Below are 25,426 nucleotides of genomic sequence, written 5' to 3'. Positions count from 1 at the left end.
GAAGTATCGCAAATCACAGCTCACTACAGCCTTGAATTCCTGGGCTCTAATGGTCCTCTTGCCTTAGCCTCTAGAATAGCTGCTACAATACAGGTACCTGCCACCATACACGGCTAATTTTTTATTTTTTGTAGAGACTGGAGTCTTGCCATGTTGCCCAGGCTGGTATCAAACTCCTGGCCTCGAGCTATCCTCCTGCACCAGCCTTCCATAGCCCTGAAATTACAGGTGTGGGCCCCCGTGACCAGCCTAAGGTTCTCTCTGATAAGTGATATTTCCTCCGCAGCCTTCCCAAAGCTTTGGGGGGTACACACTTTCTTTGCCTACCGTTTTCTCCTCTAGTGTGTGCATTGACTGAAATCACCCACTAGATGGTGCTGATATACTAACTTTGGTTTGCTTTGGCATCTACCCGGTGAATTAAAAATTTACTTTATACATCAACAAACCGAAATCTCTACATAAATCTCAGCTTGTGAGAATCATATACTTGTAAAGATTTTTTTTTTTAATTCAGGGTGAACTCTGCAGGCTTAGTTATCTTGCTTAAAAATGCAGACCAGCCTTCTATAAATTTACCAGCTGAGGCTCTTCTATGGCCATGAGCAATCTCAACACTGCGTGTGTATCTGCTCCAGGGTGAGATGGAAATTATTAGCGGCTTTTTCTCTGAGTGTATAGCTCAATGGGCTTGTGAGAGTCCACCAGCTCTCCATAGCTTCTGCTTACTGCTCTGTGAAAGGAGACGCAGAATACAGACTCGGCTCACAGCTCATGTGAGGATAGAACAGGGTATTCTAGTAGATCTGATTACTCCCTGATTTCCACTTCTTTCTCTTATTGCCTGTCACAAATGTCTATAAAATCATCATTTGGGAAAAGTATCACACCCCTTTATAACAACAATAACCAACCTCTATATAGCCTTTTGTGGTTTACAAAGCATGTCTCTCTCAAATATTTAACATATCTAAATTAACAGTCAGTGTTATTTACTCCATTTTATGGAGGAGAAATTAAGGCTCAAGGGAGTAAGTAGATTCCTAAGGATCTACAAACTATTTAATTACAGTGCCAGAACTTGAACCCAAGCTTTCTGATTACAAGTATCTGGCTAATGTCACTACACAAGATAAAAACCTTTATTACATCTAAGGAATACACTTATAATGACAACTCATATCCTGCTACTTCTTTTCTGAATACCTCTGAATTTCACCTTACTTCAAAATTCAGAGTCCCTGGAGGGAGAAAACAACCCTCTCTCCCTACTTTTCTTGTTTCCTCCCTCCTGTCTTCCATTCTAGTGCCCAACCCAGCAATAAATGTTGTGGGAGGCAACAGAGAAGACACTGTCTGTGTTCCATGTAGCTACAGAACACCAAAGCTGGAAGGGATTATTGTGATTATCTCATCTAACCACCCCTTTTCCATTTAAGGAAATCAAGCCAGGAAGGAGAAGAAATATTCCTATATGTGATGCCATGGGATTGTCTCAAATAACCTACTTTTAATTGCAGTGAATCTATACCTTGGTATACATTAGTTTAAAAACTGTGTTCATGCCAACTGCATTTCCTTTAAAAGAACATCCAGTTTAAGTTTTTCACTCATGCAGCATCCCCTCTTCCCTCTGACCCCCACATACATACACAATAATCTTGGGATCTTCCAACTTTGTCTTATGAAATCTTATCAAAGTTGAAATCTTCATGTCACAACTGTACTATTTTAGGGTCTAAGGCAAAGCAAATTCAACGAAATCTGAGCTGTAATTGGCCTTTTTATTCTTTATTTGCCTCATACCTCCTGTTTGTCTTGTAGATGCTTCTGCTATTGAAATAATCTCAATGTATTACAGCTGCCTTTCTCCTTGCCTGCTTCTCTCATGGAGCTGAATAGCCTTTGGGAAAAGAACTGAATCTTAGAAATCTTTGTAACTCCAGAGTCTACTCTAGTTTTTGGCAAAAAGTACATGATCAATAATTAATTGCTAAATTAAATTACAGTGCATTAAGTTGGACCTCCACATTAAGAACCACCTCTCTGGGCATGTATCATCAGGATTTTAAAATCCAGATGGATTTAGGAAAAAAGCACCTATTAATAGATACTGAAGGTTGAAGATCTATTAAGATATTTAAGGTTTAACAAACACTTTTCTAATTCTGCCCTCCAGGTCCCACTGGTTAGATGAGGGTATTTGAATTAAGGATTAAACCACACAGAATCTTCTAATTTAGTAATACTGTTTGAGCTCCTCCCATGTGAAAAAGTAAGCAATCAGGTGTTCTGAAGGCCACAGAATTCTTATAGGCAGCAACAAATCAGGGAACACCACCTGGAAGAGGAGAAGTAGAACCAGGCTTTCAGAGGCTGAATTTGGAGAGGCATAGAGGAGTCCCTCCAACAAAAAGAGGGTTGCAAGGTTTAGGATTTGCCGTGATATGAAAGCCTGTCTAGTCCTCTGGCTTGGTGGACTTATAACTCCATCATTTTTACAGGTAGAAGGGGCTTTAAGGTCTTCTAGTTCAACCTTCCATTACACATGTGGGAAGACTGAGGCCAGAGCAGGGAGGTAACTTGGCCACTGTTCCCCAGCAAGTGAGCGACAGCACAGGGATGAGAGCCCAGGTCTGACTTACAGCCCTGTGCTCTTTTCACCACATTTCTTGAATAATCCACTGTGCACCTGGCGATGCTTTTCTTTCAGAATCCAGCCACGACTTCGTTTTCTCTGCATGGCAGGCAGCCAAGCGCCTTGAACTTCTCCATGTTACCATTTTGCCCTCTGCAGAATGGGATATTAAAGTATTCACTTGGGGGAGGGGTCATGGGGTTTCGTCAATAAATGTTTGTGAATTGCTCTGAGCTATCTATGCCAGAGGGATTCCAGAACTGAAAGACCCTGGTGGCCGTGGTGGTTGTATCTGAGCCTTTTTTGAGGTCTTCCCTCTACTCTGCAGAATTAAAGAGATGGTTTAAGTGATAAACTATTCCTTATGAGCTGTATTTGTGTTGAAAGCACAGCATGAGTTCCCTGCACGCTTCCTCTAGCACAACCACAGCTATGCACCAATCCTCCTGGGTTCAGAGATGGAACTTGGGTTAAATGCATGGAATTTATTCTTAGTCCTTTTCTTAATTACGACTTTATTTTTATTTCTCTGGTGTTCTCTAGGGGAGGAGTTAGAGAAGAGAGGAAAAGGAAGAAAGAAAGGGGGCAGGGAAATATAGATTCAATGCTTTTGTTTTGTTTCTGGGCTGCTTGCTATCAGCAAAGTAGAGAGATTTAACGGATCTTGCCGAGATGCAAGCCTCATTCCAAGGAAGCCAGAGCTCAGAAGACATGGAACAAATACAATGAAAACAAAACTTGAGGTGAGGGCAATTGTTATTTGACTAATAAATTCCATAGGCTGATAGTGAAAGACTGAACCTTTTGTCTATCAGTTAATTTAATAAACAAATAAAAGGCACTTTCAAGTTAAGAGAGCCATGTAATCCTGTGGAAGATGTTTCAGCAAATTGCTATGTAAAAACCAACACCATTGCTACACTAGGCTAGTCTTGCAGATTTTCCTCCTGTGTCCAATCTGGCATCTCAGAGCACTAAAACCCTACTCCCTCTTATGTTCTGGTCTTTCTTTTATTCAAAATCCAGGTCGGAAAATGTCCCCTGAATATTTATGTCAATGTCCTACCTTAGTGAATATTACTTAATACTGTGGCTCCTTTAAAGCATGTAAGTAGCTTGCATGTAAGTACATTCTGACTACTTTTTTTTAATTCTCCTTTCCCTCCTCCTCCTCTTTCTCCTTTTATATCTTCTTTTCCTTATCCTTTCTATTTTCTTTAATTTTCCTTTTTCACTGTGATCATTAAGCCATATGCTACAGGGTACTGTGCAATCTACAGAGGGAGAAAGTTAAAATAAGATGGGTTTTGGAGGTAAATATCATACTTGTAAATGCTGCCTTGGTAGAGACTGGCTGTGGGAAATCAAGCAACTTCTGAAACTGCACAAGACAGATTTCTCATCTACAACATGAAGAAAATAATCCATTGTCCACAGGCTTCTTGTGAGGGTAAACAGACTGAGTAGATTAAAGCACCACAGTACAATCTGGGATAAATGGGCACTTGACATTTGTGAGTTTCTGCAATCTCCTTTGATCATGAGCTCAGATGGTAGGCACTGGGAGTTCTGTTTCATACAAGCACAATTATGGAGCCCTGGGGTAGTAAGTTCCAAAGGGACATCTCCCTAGATGATTCTACCAACACTCATTTTCCCCCACGGAGCAATTAAACCATCTGACCAAGAAGGTAGTTAGCATGGGGTTTAAGGACGGTAGGTTAAGGAGTAGGAGAGAACTGAATTGGAGCCCAGCTGCTCTACTGACTAGCTCTTGATGTTGGTCAAGTGCCCAACACTTGTATTTAAACTCAAGTATATTTTCCACACGTACAAAAATGGAGACAACCTACCTCATTTACCTTTGTGGTGAGGAGCTAGCAAGTGTGAAGCACTTCAGATGATATCTGGCACACAGCAAATTTGGTTACTGTTATTTTTTCAAGAATAGCCCAAAGAGGGTAGATGCTTAGGACCATAGGACTTCAGTAGAGTAAGAGGGCACAGTGAGCTGGTAAAAACCATGCTTTTCACCTGGGTGGGTTAGGCTCCCACCTCTTTCCCTCACTAATAACAGATTAGTATTGCATACACAGTTCTGGCCCAGTGCAAGGATTACCTGTCCCATGAAGCCTTCTAAATTCCATCTCCCTCCTCTTGTCCACCTCCAGAAGTGGCCATTCTTCTCTCTGAGTTTCTGGGGCACTGTGTGTCTCTTGTCTGTGTCAGTGAGCACTCTCTGGTGCCATGGAAATTGATACTCATGCTTCATTTTTCATGCCTGGACATGGTATCCTTTAGGACACAGACCACGGCTTTTACCTCTTAATCTATCTTTTGGGACAAGTTTATCAATTCAATATACATGAAATAAACAGATTGGCAAATGAGTCATCTGTCAAATGCATACTATAGTAATTTTTTTGGAGTTTATGGGATTGTTTGTGAAGTAAATGTCATGAGCAAAGAGACATGATGAACCTTTGAAACTGATTTGGTCTCTTCAGAATATCCAGTAAGATATTTTAGACAGTAGTTTTAAACTTGGTTCAGCCATTCAGAAGGAAGTAAGACCATTGATTTGTATCAGACACCGTAGAATTCTTAAACTGCAAAGGGATATACTAAGCAAACAAAAGGAGAGGCTTGCTCATACCCTGAATTAGTTGTCAAAATTGTCAAAGTAACTCAATGTTGTTGATTGCTATCAAAGAACAGACTGAAAGAAAAACAACTATGTCTCAAATGCCCAGCAACTGAGTGGGTAGAGAGGTTTCATTGTGCTGGTCATAAATAGTTTTCACAAAGTTAGGGTGCTTACTTGAACCCTGCTTGAACTAGCTGGATGCTGGTGCATTCACTACTGAGAGAAGAATTTCTTAAAGGGTTTGGGTTGCTCCCACTTCTTGTCATGGAGTCAGCCAATTTTTATGTCTGTTTATTACTTTGTAGCCCAGCTGGACCCCAGAAGGATGGGCTATTTTCCCCAGAAGGATGGAAAATAACACAAATGCACACAGATACCAAAATGAAGCCAGAAATCTTCTGGAGCTTAGATAAACATTAGTCTTGTAAATAAATACATTATCAGACCACACAAATACTTCCTACCAGGTCTCTTCCTCAGAAGTCACACTCCAGATAGCTTCTTTAATTTGCCCAGGTTCATATAATTAAGACACATTTATTGATTACCTACTGGGTGACAAACCCTAAGCTATATATTCCCAGAGACATAGTGACAAACTCTCTTGTTTCTTCTACAGAGTTAGAGGTACATATGTAGAAACAAATGCACAAACCTAAGTCAATTAGCAGCAAATGCAAGCCAGGATGAATACCAGCTTGTGATATGTTGGGATACAGATTGCCAAGGAAGGGGTCTGAGTCCCATCACTGCTACCAACTTGCTGGATGAGCATTTATCCATTTATTCATTTCATTAAAAACAACAACAACTAAACATAGTAGGTCAGGCCCTGTGCTAGTCACTGAGGATAGCTTCAACAAGTCATTTAATTTGTTTATTTATTCACTTCTTGAAGAGTTAATGAAAATGTAATAGGCGAGGCACGGTGCTAAGTGCTGAAGAAAGGGGAAGACACAGTCCCTGCCCTATGGGCGTCAGGCTCCTCATCAGCACAATGGTGTGTACTGGGGAAAAGAAAGTAGAGGATCCATTGGTCTCTAATGTTCTTTCTGCCAAGAATATGCTAAGCAGTGGATTGGAGGATATTATGGTTCATTCGCTAAGTGTCAGGTCAAGATGATGAATGGTCATTTGTAAAAATGGAATAAACCACTAGACTTTGAATTATAGACTTTTGGATGGGGATCCTCTGAGAGCCTCAAGCACAGCACTTATATGCCTATGCATTCCTTTAAGAATACAAGTCAATTCTGTTCGTCTTCTTGTACATACACATCTCTTTATAGTTTACAATGCACTTCCATGTGGAGTTTTATTTGCTCTACATAACAACTTTATGAAATCAGGGTTTTAACATGCTCTTTTTAAAGATAAAGAACCAAGTCCACAAGAAACTGAATTTACTTACTAGTGTCAGTGAGGAGTAGAGCTGGGACCAGAGCCCATGTTTCTGACTTCATAGTCTGGTTCTCCTGCAGTGACAGCAATATTGATTCATTTGGTGGGTGTATTTTGAGGACAAGTTATGGCTCAGGTTTTGAGGACCAGTTATGGCCCAGGTTTTATGAGGTCCTGGAGAAGTCCTGAAGAACCAGGCAGCAATTTCAATGGTTTTACAGTCAGCTCTCTAATTCTTGTCTGAAATTAACAGGAATTCACACTGCTTTGTAGTTTACAGTTTTACATAGAATTTAAAGCGAAAGCTCCTAGAATCAGAAGTTCCTTCAGGCCGGGTGCCAGGTAGGAAAATCAACACTTTGTGTGAAGTACTTGATGAAACACTTTTATATCTTCCTATCAATTTGATTAATGCATCATATAGAATATTATCTCTATTGACAATGAAGTATAGATTCTGACTCAAAATTATACACGTGGTTAATAGAATATCTATAATTTAATCCCAAGTCACTTGAGTCTCTGTCAAGCAGTGCTTTGTTATGTTCAATCCTTAAACTACACTCCATCCCTCTGCACCATATTTAGTGCCTGGGAGGGTACTTTACCTAGAGCAGTAGCTCGTAAGTCATTGTAGAATGTGTCAACTGGGCACAGAGTAATTTCATTTCTGAATGGGCCACACATTCAGCTTCTAGCATCTAACTGTCACCAAGTCTGAAAGGTATCTTTCCTCCTGGAAAGAAGAGCACAGTGAGAGTGTGAAATGTGGAGAAGGATTGAGAAGAAAAGATAAAGGAATTATACAGAAGGAGAGGAAGAAAGACCAAGGGCTTTGGGGTTAGATCGACCAGGGTTTGATCTTAATGTTGTTACTGACTTACGTACAACTTAGATCAAGCATTTCAACTTTCACAGATTATGGGGTGGTTAGGAGAATTAAGGGCAATAATATATGGTGAACATTTAGCACAGTGCCTGGTCTATAAAAAATACTCCATAAATATGAGTTATTTTTATTATTCAAGGCAGAGAGAAGGTAGGGTCAAATACAGGGTTGTAAGGAAGTACGTGATATATTTGGGGGGAACTTTGAGAAATATAGAAAGATAAAATATGGGGAATGTGTGGGACATAGGAGGAGATGAAGTTGAAATAATACTATGGTGCCAATTTCAAAGGGCTGTCAATGTCAATCTAAGAGATTAGGGCCTATTCTGTTGTTACAAGTGGGCTATAACCAGCTGAGTGTTTTATAAACATCACTGTGAGAATGGACTGGAGTAGGGAAAAGAGTATACATGGAGAGATGTTGAGAAGCTAGATCAAGATAGAGTAGCATTTACATGGCACCTTTCCCCCTGACTTGCCTTTAACAATACCTGAAATCAAAAGCGCCTGATGCCTAATTGTATAAACCTGAACCCCTCTGAGTTAGTCCAAGACACAAATCTTCATCCACTGCATCGTTTGAAAGGATATATACATATATTTTATAATGCATTAGCCTTTTTGGACTGTGTCCACGTCATAGAGGTTTTCTAATCTATTTGGAGCCCTAATTGATTACAGCATTTGGAAAAATGCACAGCAAATTGCTCCATTAATCAAGGTAAATCAAGCTGATGTCATAGATGCTAAATATATGTCTTTGCAGTAATACTGTTTGCATGACTGGAGCTAAAGCTGTTGTCAGTTTTTCCACTTGACAGTCACTGTCTTCTCAGGAGACCATGGCTTAATCTCTAAAAGCACTTGGTGGTTCTTCTCCATGGCTGGGTTCTTGGGTCCTTCTCCCCACATTTAAGGCAAAGGTTGTAGGAGAGGGTGAGACTGCCTCCTTATGTACAGAAAAAGGCAGTGAGAAGGAGGTCATAGCACAAAGGCTAGGAAGATGGGGAAGGAGATAGGGAAGGCAAAGGATTTTATGAAACCAGAAGGACCCTGTTTTATGACGCCAGAAGGACGCTGGCATGTCACATTCCTTGGCTGATGAGAGAATTGAGGAATTAGAGAGCATTGTTGAGATAGAGATCACAGTATGGAAGAAGGCACAAAGACCATCCAGTCTTCCTGATAAGACCTCTGAAGCACACAGATAGAAAGGAATTTATCAGAGATCACACAGAAAATTACTCTCGGAGCTGGTATTATACTAAGAATCAGGTGTCCTGACTCCTCATGTAGTGCTCTTTCTACATGATAGAAAGCATTGTTGTCTTACGTTTTTTCTCCTTTCTCACTTTCATCCCTAATATTTATCATTATCTTAAGGTTCAATATGTGCCAAGTTGTGTAATAAGTGCTCAATATTATTACAATGAGGTAAGATTAATATTATTTTCATTCTTAAAATGAGAAAATGGACACTGAAAGAGGTGAAGTAACTTGACCAAAGGACCTCTGCTACTCAGGGATAATGGAGATTCAAATGGGAATATCTAACTCATATGCCTGGGACTAAATCATCATGCTGGACATCATTCTCACTTTTCCAGCATTTTTGCATACCTTTTTGAACAACTCTTTTAACCCGGTGCTATGCGCTTCATACACAGTATTTTTAAACTTCATAATGACGCTGGCAGACATAGAATATTATTATCTTGCTAGTTCTGGTGAAGTAACTTGTCAAAGTCTCACAGTTAGGAGGTTTCAGAATCAGCCATCAAACCCATAGTCCATTTGGTGAGGCTGGGTAAGGTGGTATATGGCAATGGAGATAAGAGATGGAAGAACTAAAACTCAGCTCTTCCCCTGAATGACTGTGTCCTAATCCTGATGAAGTGACTTTGCCTTTTTGTGTCCCAGTTAGCACATTTGTACCATGAAGATACTGAGGCTGCCATCATGCTCTGTTATTCTAAGAGAAAGATCAACAGCAACAACAACAATAATAATTTAAAAAGCAGAGGAAGAAAGTAATCCAAGAAGACACACGCAGAGCCTCTAAGATCACGAAGGATGATTAAAAGAACAAGTTGGGGATGAAAATGGGGAATCAGAAAGCTTATCATCAGGTTAGTTTTGGAAGGTCATGTGTGGCCTGGGCGGTGCCCCATTAGGACTAGATCAAAAGCAGGACAGTGATGCAATCGGCTGTTTGTATACAGATGCTGGCCTCCAAATCCCCACATGGGAACATCTGCTGGGGACAACCACTTAACAAATAAGCAGGCAATTAGGTAGCAGATCCATCTGTGCCAAGAGCATGGGACCACCAGCGGCGGGGAGGCTGCAGCAGAGGGGAGAGCCATGCTGGGAAGAATACTTTTGCGTTTGTGCAAGAGTCACACTATCTAAGGCAGGAGAAAGGAGAGAGGACCAGGTGCAGAAGTCAGGAGAGAAGATCATTTTCTGCTTGTTCTGGGGCTAGCTCCATGATGCTCAGCCTTGGCTATACATTATAATCACCTGGAGATTTTAAATATACTGATGCCCAGGTTGTACTTCAAAACAATCTAATCAGAGTTTCTAGGAAGGGGATCAGCATTGTTGTTTTTTAAAAGTTTCTTAAGGTTACCTAGGTAACTCCAATGTATAGGCAAGCTTGAAAATCACTGGTTTAAAATCTCTAAACCTACCACTGGATTGGTGGCAGAATAATAGCGATCATTATAAAGCTATAGTATTTATCCCACTATGCTTCTCTTTAGAATAACTGCAAATATGCATTTTGAGTTTATAAAATTCTCATTCCAGTGGTCTAGGACTCAAGCAAACTCCATGTATTCTCTAAAACAAATGCTATCTATTCCTATCTCTGCTACTAGCTGACCTTAAGCAAGCTGATTCTCTCTCCAAGATTTCACTACTTTATCTCTTTTCTGATAGAGTTGTTTCTTGGGAAGCAAAATGTGATTCTGTAAAGTGTTTAGAACATGACTGTAACATAATAAATGCTTACTAAATGTTGGTTGAACTTCAATCTGATTCATGAAGAAGAAGAAGAGGCAAAGACAAAGAAAAAATGAATGAGGGAAGAAAGGAAGGAAGAGGGAAAGAAGGAAGGAAAGAAGGAAGGAAGAAAGGAAGGAAGGAAGAAAGGAAGGAAGGAAGGGAAAAAGAAAGGAAGAACAAAAGAAAGAAAGAAAAAGACTTGAGGAGGTCATCTTAGGCATTGTTCTTGATGCTATTCCTTTCATTAGACACCACAGCTAATCTACAACTAATCTTGCAGATATTATTCCCCAAATCTTCTAAGACTGTTTCTTTCCTCCCAGTGTCATTGCTAGATTTCAGACTCTCACCATTTCTCACCTGAACCATTCCAACAGCCAAGAGCTGACCTCTATATCTCCAGCCTTGTAGACTTAGATCTGTTCTGTACACTACAGATAGAGGAATCCACAACAAACAGATCCTATCTCTCCTCAGCTCAAAACCTTTCAGGGACACCATGTTGTCCGCAAGAAAAACACCAAGCTCTTCAATGTAGCATGTAAGATTCTCTATGACCTTGTTTATGCTGATCTCTCCATACTCGCCTTTTTTGTAAAGCTCCACCTTTTCACCCTTTTCAGACCATAACCAAGTTTACATCCCAGCACTATCAATTTGCTTGTATTTTTCTCTGCATGAACTTTGCTGTTTTATACATCTGGCCTTTTCTTATGCTGTTTGTTCATTTCCAAATACCTTTTTGACCTCCACCTAGCTAACATCCCTTTATTTCTTGAAGCTCAACTCAACTCATGTACTACCTTCTACAGGAAGCCCTCCTTGAGTCCTTTTGTCTTGGTTTACATTACGTGCTGTACCTTGTTTCCCCCCTATTACAACATTTCACATTTTGCTGAAACTGTTCAAACACATTTCTGAATCTCCACCAGTAGACCATGAATTCTTCAAGGGCAGGTGCCTTCTCTGGTCTTTCAATATATATGTTCATACACACACACACACACACACACACACACACACACACACACACACAGAGTAAGAGAGCTAGGATATAGGGAATGTAGATGCATGCTTTAACTCATAGTAAATGCTCAATTATTTATGAAATGTCAGCCCAGGGAATGTGAAACACTGTAGGGAGCTTTGTAACCAAAGAAGAAGTTGTTTATTTTCTCATGTGTTCTCTTGCAATTACCCATGAGAGAAGGCCAGTGCTGGGAGATCTGAGTTCAAATTCTGCTGGTAGTCAGCTCCTAACTGAGGCCAAGGTCCTGAAGGCAGTCCTCTGGGAAGCTTTTGGAGACAGGGATGGAGCCATGTAGGAATAGATCTTGCCAGATTTCTTTCCTCGGAACCAAACTGGCTCTGAGTAATGCCTTTATGAGTCTGACCACATCCTCCCCTTTCATTGCCAAAAACAAGGGGTCAGAGATTAACCATAGCTCAAGCTCCAAGACTTCAGGGAAGGTGACTCGCTTGCTGGGTCAGGGCCATATTTAAGGAAGGCTCCTTCAACTCCTTTGGGTCCTAGACTAGACTGTGTCCTTCAAGTCTTACAAAAAATGCACTGTCAACAGCCAGTCAGAAAATATTAATGAGGTGGGCAAGATATGCCCACCAAAAGGGGAGGGTTGCAAAAATTGCTGAGACAACACTCAGGAGGGTGATATTTTTGAAAAATTTGCCCTCTATTTCTAGTGACTTTCATACACAGTTGCTGCTAATTCCCTCAATGACACTGGAAATACTTAAGATTCTATATTTGGTTTCACAAAATTAAGCATGATTTGAATTAGAAGAGATAGTAGTGATAATCTGGGCCAATCCCAGCCCTTTTGTTTTTCTGAAGAGATGTAGGGGATTTTATTTTTCTGGCTGCCCAACAATCAATGTCATCTTGTTAACCAGACTCCCGTTTTCCTTTGTGAGTTTGTGGTAGACAGAATTCTAAAATGGCCCCTAAGATTTGTGTGCCCTAATATATATTCCTTGTATGATCCTCTTTGCCTAAGCATGCACAGAACCAGTGGAATACAATGAAATGTCACTCTCATAATTAGGCTACTAATCAGTTGACTTAGTCTACAGGGAGATTATCCTGGATAGGCCTGGCCTAATCAGACGAGCCTTTCTTTTTTCTTTTCTTTTCTTTCTTTTCTTTTTTTTTTCTTTTCCTTTTTTTCTTTTCTCTTCTCTTCTTTCTTTTTTCTTTTCTTTTCTTTTCTTTTTTTTTTTTTTTTGAGACACAGTCTTGCCGTGTCACCCAGGCTGGAGTGCAGTGGTGCAATCTCTGTCCACTGACTGCAACCTCTGCCTCCTGGGTTCAACAGATTTTCCTGCTTCAGCCTCCCGAGTAGGTGAGATTACAGGCATGCACCACCAGGCCCAGCTAATTTTTGTGTTTTTAGTAGAGAGGTGGTTTCACCATGTTGGCCAGGCTGTTCTTGAACTCCTGGCCTCAAGTGATCCGCCTGCCTCGGCCTCCCTAAGTGCTGAGATTACAGGCATGAGACATCACATCCGGCCAAGGTGAGCCTTTTAAAAGAAGGTGAAGTGTCAGACACTCTCCTGGCAACCTTCAGAATAAAGAAAGCTACTGTATTGTGAGAGAATAGCCTATGTGGTAAGTACATGAGGGTGGCCTCTGGAATTAACAAGAAACTTAATTCAGCCAACGACCCCATGAGCTTGAAAGAGTGCTAGGAGCCCCAGGTGAGATGGTAGCCTTTGCTAATGCCTTGATTTCAGCCATTTAAAACCTGAACAAAGAGTATAGTTATGCCATTCTTGGGCTCCTAACTTACAGAAAATGTGAGATAATAAAATTGGGTTGTTTTAAGTGGCTACGTTTGTAATAATTTGTTATAAAGTAATAAAATAAAAAGAATACAGGGCTCATTCCTTTACTGTTAGTTATTTGAACAGAACTACCTTACCCCCATTTCCAGGAATGGCATGTGACCACAGCTTAAGCTAAACATTGTGTTCTATTCTCCTGCCCACAGTGATTGGTTCAGAGTTAGGCATATGAGTCAATGTCTACCAGTCAGAAACTGGGTTAAGGCTTTTATAGAATCTGTTTAGGAAAGAAAAGTGCTCTCTTCTCTTTGGAATGGAAACTCTGGGCCTTTAGCTCTGGAGCTGATGTCAACCATATTGCTACCATGTGGATCTTGGGAATGAAGCCAACATGGAAGAGAACAGATTTGCGCAATGGAAAACAAACAAACAGATTTTTTGACATATTTTGAGTCCTGGATTAACCTGAGCCTAAAGAAGAAATTGCCTATGGAGGTTTCGATTGCCTAAACATGTAATTTCTACAATTTGGTTTAAGACTATTTGAGACTCGGTTTTTGCCTTATTCAATAAAAAAACTCTATCTGATACATGGTACAACTTGGGGCCAGAGTAAAAATAACGTTGATCCAATCACATAATTAGTAAGCTGCAAGTATGACATAAATGATACCAGGTTTTCTGATGCCTAGACAAAAGGACTCAATATTGCTTTATTGCTAGGCTGAGTACCTCCCTGGGAATCACACAATATTAATTTCCCAAGAAGAGAATACAATGATGACAATAGCAGCAGCAACAATAACAACTGTATTTCAATGAATGTTTATTTTGTGCCAAGTTCTTTATTATGAAATTTATATATAGCATTTAATTTTATATTTTCATATAAACCTTATGAATTTTGTATCTTAGTAATCTCTATTTTAAAGATGACAAAAGTGAAGCTCAGCAATATTTACTAAGGTGAATAAGGTCATATAGCTAGTAAATGGAGGAGCCAGGATTTAATCCTTATCTGTCTGGCTCCAAAGTTTACTCTCTTAACTATCATGTTAATTGTGGCTAGGATAAAACAATAACAAAACAAACCTAGGAAACAAATGCTTCTTTATTACTTCAAATTCATTGAAAGTATATACCATAAGAAATCTTTTTTTATTCTTACATATCCACAAATACTGGTGTGTGTTTCTTAGCCAATCAGCAATCAGATGCTTGAAGAAATCTTTAATCCCTAACATTGAAATATGAAAACTGCACATCTCTTCTCCTTACTTCGTTTTACAAAGTATACAGGAAGTATATTTGGAAGAAAAAATATGTAACTTGATATATATAAAAGAAAAGACTAAGTAGCAGTTGAGATGCTTGCATTTAAGATCTAATTCTGCTCCCAATTCCCTGTGTGATCTTGGGCAAATCGCTTCCTCCCTCTTGGCCTCAGTTTTGTGATCTATAAAATGAAGGAATTTACATTAAAGTTTAAGAAGTTCTTGTGTGTAGAAAGATGTGTCCTTTTATGAAGACATTTTGGTGGGGCTCCAAGTATTTCTGACACTTTTTTTGGTTAAACCAACATATTCTCCAATTTGGATCCTTTGGTGGGGTTCTGGAACATGCCTGAGATATCAGACCACCGAAATGCCACTATGCCCAATGTATACAAATATGGTGCACATGTTAATTACTTACCTGTTAAGATATAACATTGCCTATGGCATCTTGAGTACTTATTAAATACACATTACAGATGAGGAAATAGAGCTACAAATAGGTTAAGTAACTTTACCAAGAAGCAAAGCATACACACAAGTCCACTTAATTCTAAAGCTTGTATACCCACCCTAGGGCAAATTGTTCCCCACCCAAGTCCCGCCCTGTAATAGCTTCTCGAGTTTTAATTTTTATATCTTCTTGTAAGTCACCTGAAGCACTTTCTGAACAAGACAGAACACAAATCAAAATGAAGTAAATTATATTGGTTTCCAGAGACAAGGCATAACAGTGCCCAACGGGATAATGAGAGGGTTGGTTATTCTTAAATCAAATTTTCTTTTTTGGCTTCCATTTTTCCATTGAATGACAACAGTGCCTTAAAAAAAAAAGTAAACTTTGTTTTAGAACCATTTTAGATTTACAGAAAAATTGGAAAGATAATACAGAGAATTCCTGTATACCACATACTGTTTCCTTTGTAATTAAATCTTACACAAAGTGTGGCACATTTGTTGCAATTAATGAACCAATATTGTTATACTATTATTATCTAAAGCTCGTTCTTTATTCAGACTACCTTAATTTTCATCTAATGTTACTTTTCTGTTCTAGAATACCAGAAAAATTACCATATTACCTTTAATCATGTCTTCTCAGGCTCCTCTTGGCTCCAACAATTTATCAGACTTCCCTAAGTTTTTGATAACCTTGACAGTTTTGATGAGTACTGGTCAGGTAGAACATGCCTAAGTTTGGATTTTATGATGCTTTTCTCACAATTAGACTAGAGCTGTGTGTTTCAGGGAAGTAAGAGTCCATTCTCACGACATATTATGGGTACATATGATCAATATGGCTTATCACTGTTGATGTTGACCTTGATTACCTGGCACAGGTAAAAGAGTACTTTTTAAACTCTCTCTTATTTCCTCCATTCTCTCTCTAGAGGTTGCACGTAAGCACTGCTTTTCCATCAACCTACCCTAGATGGCTGGGAGATGTGATTTTACCAAGTAAGATTCTGTGCCAGTCTGGTGACTAGAGGAAATTTTTGGGACATGTGAAGAGGTTTATTTGGCTTTCCTGACAATTGCCTTTGTTGCCTCATTTTCTGTGATACAATTAGCCCAAGAGGCTATATTCTTGATCTGTTGAAGAGCCAATGGTTATAAGACTAATTCTCTTATCATATAGTGTTTGTCCCTCTGCATTTGGTTTATTCACCTAACATCCAGGCTCATCCATGTTGTTGCACATAATAGTATGCTGATTTCTTTTTTAAGGCTGAATAATGTTTTATATATACATATATATATTCATCCATCAATGGACACTTAGGCTCATTAGGCTAATTCCATATCTTGGCTATTGTGAACAATGCTGTAGTAAATATGGGAGTGTGGATATCTTTTCAACACCCTGATTTTATTTCCTTTGGATATACATTCAGTAGTGATATTTCTGAATTGTATAGGAGTCCTATTTTAAAGTTTTTGAAGAATTTCTATACTATTTTCAATAATGACTATTAAAATCAGACTCAGAAGCAGAGTGTAGAATGGTGGTTGCCAGGGGCTGAGGGTGGAGGAAACGAGGAGATGTTGGTCAAAGGGGACAAACTTTCAGTTATGAGTAAGTTCTGGGGGTCTAAGGCACACATGGTGACTATAGTTAACAATACTGTATTGTATACTTGAAATTTGCTGAGAGAGATCTTAAGAAACCCCATCACACCAAAAATAAAAATAAAAAACCTATATGAGGTGATAGATATGCCACATATTAATTAATTTGATTATGGTAATCATTTCACATTATTTACATGTATCAAATTATCACATTGTACACAATAAATATATGTAAGATTTTTGTCAATTATACCTCAATAAATCTGGAGGTAAAATATAGATTATATTAACAGTGGGTGGGTTGTAGTTTAGAGTTTATTTTGTTTTGTCATAGGATGAGAGATCACGGGATATGAATTTTGCTTATGTTTCCCACTCAAAATACCAGGGACAACAGACAGGCTTTAGCCCTTCATTATAACAGCTTATATTCACATAGAACTTTACTTTTGTAAAGTGCCTTCACATTTTAAATGTCCCCTACAAAGCAAAGCAAAACAAAACATTGCTTAATACTTGTTGAATGACTGGATAAAAGAATGAATGAGTGAATGAATGAATGAATCAATCAATCAATCAATCAATCAATGTGTACAGTCCCAGCTCACGGCAGCACCATGAAGTAGATGATAAAAATAGTTTAGATTTAGATAGAACTGGATTTGATCCTTCCTCCACAGCTTACTGATTTTGAGATCTTAAATTTGTGAGTTAATTTCATGGGATCTGCTTCTCATTGGGTATTCAAACCCATCTCAGGATAAGAGACAGAGTTCATTTCAATAATGTCTGCAGAAAAACTGACAGGAAGGTGATACCCTATGCATTTGTTGGCAGGTAGAATTAGAGTATTAAGACATTGAATATTGTATGTCAACGTGAATGCAACAAATGATTATAATCCCCTTTAAAATAATATTATGCAACAGAATATTCACACCAGGAAAAGTCTATTTATTATTATTATTATCATTATGGACATTTGACAAAAGAGGAAACTGAGACTCAGAGGTTAAGGAAGTTGCATATGGGAAGATCTAGGATTTGAACTCCATTTTGTCCGACACCTGAATCTGTGCACAAAAAAAGTAGATTGTAACCATGAACCCTTTCCTCTTCTGGGGAGAATTTCACTGTCTGATGTACCTGTAGTGCTCTGTTTGGGGACTGCTTTGAGTATGAAGCAGAGCTATCACTTTTAACGACTTAATCTACTCTAGTCTGAAATGTACCAGATCCCTTCCAGAAGAGCAGAGGGAAACTAAAAATTCCCTAAAAATAGAAACCATTGTTTCTCAGAAGAAAAGTTCACTTTATAGACACACTGTAGGAATCACTCTGGGGTTTGTTTTACTTTTTTTTCATTGCTTCTTTCTTTAAGGAAAATAGAGTCATAATTGCTAAGATTTATGCAGGAAAATTCACCCTAGAGATTTCAAACAAGTTTGCAGACTTTCTTAACCTCCTCAGCTACCCCCTTGGGGTCCCTCTAAATTGCTGTCTCATGAAAGAAGAAGTGCCCTACCCAATCTTTTGGGAAGAATGCATTCAGCCATTTCTCAGATGTATTGTATATGTAAGAAACGGGCTGGAGTTGGGGAATCTTCAGGTATTAGATCATCTCATTTATTCCAACTCAGGGAGATTGTTCCCAGTTGGATATCTCAAGTGTCGTGAGTGGCGGCTAACCTGAAGAACGTCACATCTGTTATTTGAAGCCAGTCTTTGAGAAGCAAAAGCTACTGATGGAATGTTACTGCTTTTTCTTCTTTTTTAGGTGATTTTCTGCAATTTCACTAAATGGTGGTAAGAAAAACATAGAGATCATAACTCTGGACACAGTATTAAGACTAAATTATGCTGATTTTATTATCTGATGCTAAAGTCAATGCAGACACTTTGTGCCCACTCTCTGTCCTTAGCTGTTGAGGGAGGGAGGAGTTGAAGAAGGAAGGAAAAGTGGAGAAATTTGAAAAGATGGAAGAAGATCCTTCCTCGTTTTTTTCTGACTTTGTAACCAGTGTTATCCCCATCCATCTCCTAACACAGCTCTCATTTTCTTCCCTGAACTTCTAGTATAACTGAGGATTTAATCTACTCAGACAGTGGTAGAATTGGTTGCATTTTCTCTTTTATTGTGTTTGCAGTGGGTGTACAACATGTCTTCATTAACTCTCCATGACATTCAGAACAGCTTGAGATAAAAAAAGCACTCAATCAAAAAGTAAAAAACAGTCTTCTGCCCTCCCATTTCCAATCACAAGCATCCCCTAGGGCATGTATTAATTACTGAAGATGAATGCTAGACCTTCACTCTCAGCAGGGTCCTTCAAATTGTATTGCTCTGTTGGGTCAGAAGATGGTGCTCCATCTTGCAAAATGGTAAGGAGTCTCAACTTCTTGAGGAAGTTCCAGCTAATAATGTCCTTTGTTACCGAGTGCCTACAATATGTCTAGCATTATTAGATTCTTTTTATGAATCAACCCACCTAATCCCAATATCTACCCTACAAGACACATTATTACCCCCATTTGCTGGATGGAGAAACTGATTCCAAACCCCTGACAATTTCAGTCCAGTAAATGGGTCTCTGTGGTTCAAAACTGAGGGGGGTCTGTAGTTCCTCAAAGTAGTCTGGTGTCAATGAAGACACTGCCACAGTATTTCCATTGTTGAAGCCTGTTGGGAATTGAGAAGATGGTTCTCAAATCCCAGTTCATGTATCAACACTCTGAGGAAGTTTTCTTGGCTGCAAAAAAGATGAAACTGTTTTCTTTTTCATATTAAGTAGGGGTGGTGGGTGACTGTCCCAAAAGTAGGCAATTTTCAGGTGGAGTTAACCTGATTTTGCTTAACTGCTGTATTGCCAAAGTACCTTCCAGATAGGCCCATTTTCTCTCATTCTTGCTCTACCTCATCCGAGCAACTTCAGTGTCCCATAGATCAAGCTAAAGAGCTACTAAGAGCCCAGAAAGGCATCATTTATCACTATGTTTTCTTGGGAACACTAGTCTCAATTTTTTTATTGATTTGCTTGATTTTGGAATAACACATTTGAGAAACCCTATATGTCTCCCCTTCCCAAGTTTCATTTGTTATCTCAAGAAACATGTGCTTTTTGAAGATTTTGAGATGTTCTGCAGAAAAGCAAAACAAACACACAGAAGAGAAAACACAAACAAAAAACATGTTTACTTTCATTTCACTTCTAGCTCCTCTCCTCCCCTCTTTTGTTTTCTGCTCTGGAAACACCTGCTCATATCTCTTGGAACTATGGCTTTCCAGAGAACATCTTCAGAATTTCTCTGCCAAGGACTTTTCAAAGTTACCATCATAAATCCCAAATAAAATAAGGATTTTACTGATTCTCTAGATAGATGTACATTCTCCCTCTTTTGAAATCCTATGTCACTTTATTTTTACAGCTCTTTTGGCTTGTAGATTAAAGATGATAAATTAATGGAAAGAAACATGTAAAAACAGATTAAGATAATCACTATTTCCTATCTTATTCTTTTTTTGCTCTCGTTTTGTCTGATTACAAATAAATATATGTTCATTATATAAAATTCAACTATTATACAAATGTAGAATTCATATGACCCACCTTGGGTTATGCCAAGACTTAATTCTCCCACAACAGTGTAAGCTTCCATAATGGGCATCCTGACACCAGGAACATTGTAGATCTTTAGGAAAGGAGAGTAGAATATGGGAATGAATTCTAATTGTATTCACTCAGTCATGAGCTTTGTATGAATACAGACCTAAATCCTACTCATTTTTGTCCCCCAACACCTTGCTTAGTGCCTAGTGCATAGTAGACTTCAATAAATCTATATATATATTTTTCTTTGAGGCAGGGTCTGACTCTGTTGTCCAGGGTGGTGTGCAGTGGCTCGATTACTGCTCCCTGTAGCATCAACCTTCCAGGCTCAAGCCATCCTCCCCCGTCAGTCTCCTGAGTATCTGGGACTACAGGTGTGTGCCACCATGCCCCACTAATTTTTGTAATTTTTTTTTTTTTTTTTTTTGAGACGGAGTCTCGCTCTGTAGCCCAGGCTGGAGTGCAATGGTGTGATCTCAGCTCACTGCAAGCTCTGCCTCCGGGGTTCACGCCATTCTCCTGCCTCAGCCTCCCGAGTAGCTGGGACTACAGGTGCCCGCCACCATGCCCGGCTAATTTTTTGTATGTTTAGTAGAGATGGGGTTTCACCATGTTAGCCAAAATGGTCTCCATCTCCTGACCTCATGATCCACCCACCTCGGCCTCCCAAAGCACTGGGATTACAGGCGTGAACCACTGCACCCGGCCATAACTTTTTTTTTTTTTTTTAAATAGAGACAGGATTTCGTTTGGCCAGATTGCTTTCAAACTCCTGGGCTCAAGCAATTCACACACCTCAGGCTCCCAAATTGCTGGAATTACAGGCATGAACCACCATGCTGGCCATTTGCTACAATCATTTGCACTTGAGTATTGCCCCTGGGCAGCCCTTGAGGAAGGTCTCTACACTTAGAACCAGACACATCTATGTTTGTGTTCCCATTCTGTAACTGAGAACCCCAGTATCTGCATCTATTGAATGGGGTTAATACTACAGCTTTAAGAATTGCTATATAGCAACTCAAAGCTGTAGTATTAACCCCATTCTATATATATATATTCTTTGTAAGTGCTGGAGGGCTACTCAAGTTTGCTATTTTTATGATTATGAAGAATGTGATCTATTCCTGACATAAGTTATTTATTTAAGTAAACAAGCATTAACTGAGCATTTCCTCTGTGCCAGGGAGATAAAGAGATAATGATAAACTGACATGGTAAGTGGTGACTGTCAAGACTGGGATAGGTAGAGAATGCTTTTGGATTACAGAGGAGGAATGATTCCCAGTGGCATTGGTGCCTCAGGTGAAAGAATTGAAGGTCTGTGTTTGGATGAAGGACCTTCCAGGCAGAGGTAATAGTTAAAGCAAGACATAGAAATGAGTAATAAATACATGTGGAGGAAAGTACCCAGTCCCAGTGGGAATGTCAGACACGCAGCCCTGTGATCAACTAACCATTGCCTACATTATGTGATATTGTATACAGCCTTGGAAAAGAAGAAGCCAAGGATACTTTATCATGTATGTTGCCTCCTGTCCATTATGTGATAGAGCATGGCCCCCTCCTGCTAACCCCATGAGGATTACAAGAGCTTGGAGAAGTCAGCTGACCAGCATTACATAGATAGTAGAGGTCAAGGCTAGGATTGCAACTACGACCTAGACCAGATGGTCCTGTTCATCACGTTTTCTGCCTTAACACATGTCTCCTCATCTACCCTGAATTGAAGAGAGAAAGGGATGAGAATGCTTTTTCCTGCCATAAGTCTTCCTTTTGTAGTAGACTAGTGAAGGACACTCAGTCTGAGCTGGGTTTTTGCTCCAAATGTCTAAGTTAAGTTGACTGTGGCTGCTGTAGAAGTGGGGTCCCATGAAACCTGGCTTGCTGATTGTAATTAATCACAAGGCAGAAAAGGAGCCCAAGCTGTTAGAACACCCAAGAGGCTGTGGATTAGGAGTTCCAACAATTCACATTTGCAACTCAGTGTCTCCGAAAGAGACTGGAGCTTTGGAAACTCCAGAGCTCAGCAAAGATTCTGAGGCTTGGGAGCCTTGTCCTTTTGGACACCTTACCCCAAAGAGCTCTCCAAGCCCCTGACATTTGGGGGATTGTCAGAGCTCTGGGCCGCCAGAGAAAGGCCCTGTCTCAGAAGCCAAAGTCATCAACAGAAAAGGAATTGAATGAGCAGGTTTTGCAGAGGCTGGAAGAGAAACTGTTTCAAAAATCTGTTTTGACTTTTGCAGACACTGCCTTTCCCTCTGGCCCCATAATTGAATGAGGCTGGTGATGCTTATTCACCTCTTAGTCTATGGCTGAGTCACCTCCTTCTCATCAGAATGTTATGAGTATGCAGAAGAAAGTAAGCAACCTCACAAAATGTTAGAGTGATAGTGGTGTTGGGGGTTATGGTTATTACCCCCAGGCAAATTCCAGAAGAGTCTTGCACCTAGCTACTGAGACAAAAAACAATAGTACATATGAATCTGACCTAGATGACTTAGGCTTTCTTTTGGTGGGGAGAGTGAGGGGAATCTATCTGTACAGAAAATAAGACAGCAATGTCTCAGTCATTAGGCTCTCTTTTTTAAGCAAATAAAATATCTATGAAAGTACCTAGCAAATTCTTGGCAAGTACCAGTTGCTCCATATCTTCATATTTGTTTTTGTTTTCATTTTTGTAATCTCTTCTACTCTCTATCCAGTTTCTTTCCTCTGATTATATTTGCAAACCCTAAGTTCTAAAGAGCTACTCTGAGCCAAGGGTCACGTACAAGAATAGTGCTATTGGTACAGATGCAATGAATCTAATCAAATTATTGTTGTAAAGACGTTTCCCATTTCCTTAAGAATAAAACTGAGGCTGAAGGGTCGAATAATATTGCCTAAAGCTACTCGGTAAGAAAGCTGTAGAACTGGAATCCAGATCTGTGAATTTGGCCGTTTGTTGCTCTGTCAGCTGTTCTAACAACTCTGCAGATACCCAAGGTTACAAAGCCAGTAAAATGAATTGCATTTACTCTGGATTCAGAAGTAGTTAGTATCTCAATAAGCTTTTGAGGAGCCTGGAAATTTGACTGCATTTTCAAGGAAACCAATAATATGTTTTCATTTCACCAATTTCTGCAGCACCAATGCTGAATGTCCATTCATTTCCATTACATTCATATTCTCCTCCTTCAAGGAAGGAAGGAAGGAAGGGAGGAAGGAAGGAAGGAAGGAAGGAAGGAAGGAAGGAAGGAAGGAAGGAAGGAAGGAAGGAAGGAAAGAAGGAAGGAAGGAAAGAAGAAAGGGAGAGAGGGGGCAGCAGGATGACTCCATGCATGTGTTCAGGCCATGGTGGGGTAGAAGGACTGGCTTAAATTTATCGGTTGCTGGCTCAAGCTCCTAGTACCTGCCTATGAAGCGTGTTGCTGTAAAATTGTAAACAGGAGTAAAATTAGGTCTCTACATAAGACCTCTCATCAAGGATGGATAGCAGTGCTGTGCATTTGATCCTACTGAGAGGCCCATTAGGCTCTGAAGAAGAAATTACTCCCTGTCTTAGTGTTAGTTGAAATACATCTAAAGATTGGTTGTGCAGATCCTGCAGAAGTAAATATTGGGCATTTGGAGGCTATAACACATATCAAGAAAGAACATTGAGGTTATAAGGAAAATCTTACTACTAATTTAGCCCAATGTCTTCCTTTTACAAAGGAGAAAATAAAAGGACAGAGCAGGAAAGTGACATGCTCCAAGGTTATACAGTGAGTTATCAACAAAACAAGGGTGGATATCCCAGTTTCTATAGTTAAATTTTATGGGTTATGTGAGCCTTTAGGGGCACCAAGTATCAGTGTGGTTCATTATAGAAGCTCTGTGGACTGGACAGGAGCTGGCCCTTTCTTTTCCATGTATTTTCCATGTTGACATATAATCTAGAAGGACTTTTGTGGTCAACGCTCATTTCTGTGGATAATATTCATTTTCAGTGCCCTCTCTGCCTCTCTTACAGGGTCTGTCCCTTCACCCTGTCCTTCCATAACAATGATTATAGCTTCCTCTTTTATTTCGTTGGAATTTTTTTTTTTTTCACAGAGCTGCACTGGTTGGGTCACTGAAAAGTCTCATTCATTCAAAACCAGAAGCCTAGCCAGGCACAGTGGCTCACACCCATAATCCCAGCACTTTGGGAGGCCAAGGCAAGAGGATAGGTTGAGCTCAGGAGTTCAAGACCAGCTTGGGCAACATAGCAAGACCCCATCTGTATTTTTTTTTTTTTTTGAGACAGAATCTTGCTCTGTCTCCCAGGCTGGAGCGCAGTGGCATGATCTTGGCTCACTGCAACCTCCGTCTCCCAGGTTCAAGAAATTCTCCTGCCTCAGCCTCCTAAGTACCTAGGATTACAGGTGTGTGCTGCCACGCCTGGCTAATTTTTGTATTTTTAGTAGAGATGGAGTTTCACCATGTCGGCCAGGCTGGTCCTGATCTATTTTTTTTTTTTTTTTTGAAAATTCAGAAACCTAAGACCGTGCTTAGATACTAATACTCTCTTGGCACATCCACTTCAAAAGATGAGGGGAGAGGAAATTAAGATGGGGAAACAGAGAAAGCAGATACAAGACAGTCCACTACTGCTCTATCCCCAACTTCACAGAACATCCAGCTGATGGCTAGCTTATGGAGGATGGCTCTGAAGAGTTTACATAGAATCCATGTATATCACAACAGTTACTCAGGGTTGGGAGAGGGGAAAAGAAAGCAATTTATCACTTACTCTTTCTCTTCTATTTTAACTCATTGGTCATAATGTTCTCCCAAGTAAGCTGACTCTTCAACATTTTTGGTTTGTGTCATGTAACATCTCTAGAGTCTGCTCTAACAGTAGAGCATCTATGGATTGATGGTGTTCAGCTGGGCAGTGGAGATGCTGGAACCCACATCACAGTGGGGGTGTGTATTAGTTTGTTTTCGTGCTGGTGATAAAGACATACGCCAAACTGGGAACCAAAGGAGGTTTAATTGGACTTACAGTTCCACATGGCTGGGGATGCCTCAGAATCATGGCAGGAGGTGAAAGGCACTTCTTACAAGGTGGCAT

General features: G+C 39.7%; 1 long non-coding RNA gene across 2 annotated transcripts; it reads left to right on the top strand.

Annotated features, from left to right (window-relative positions):
• Window positions 1-3,131: 3,131 nt before the first annotated feature.
• Window positions 3,132-14,891, top strand: LOC134728567 (uncharacterized). Of its 2 annotated transcripts, XR_010109097.1 has the most exons (3): window positions 3,132-3,381; window positions 3,665-3,745; window positions 9,498-14,891. It is a non-coding gene; the product is annotated as an uncharacterized LOC134728567 (long non-coding RNA). The 2 variants fall into 2 exon arrangements; XR_010109098.1 differs by having other exon boundaries at window positions 3,227-3,381; window positions 3,665-14,891.
• The last annotated feature ends 10,535 nt before the right edge of the window (window positions 14,892-25,426 follow it).

Source organism: Pan paniscus, chromosome 11, assembly GCF_029289425.2.
Source record: "Pan paniscus chromosome 11, NHGRI_mPanPan1-v2.0_pri, whole genome shotgun sequence".
NCBI classification, from domain to species: Eukaryota; Metazoa; Chordata; class Mammalia; order Primates; family Hominidae; genus Pan; species Pan paniscus.
This window is presented reverse-complemented; position numbering and strand designations above follow the sequence as displayed.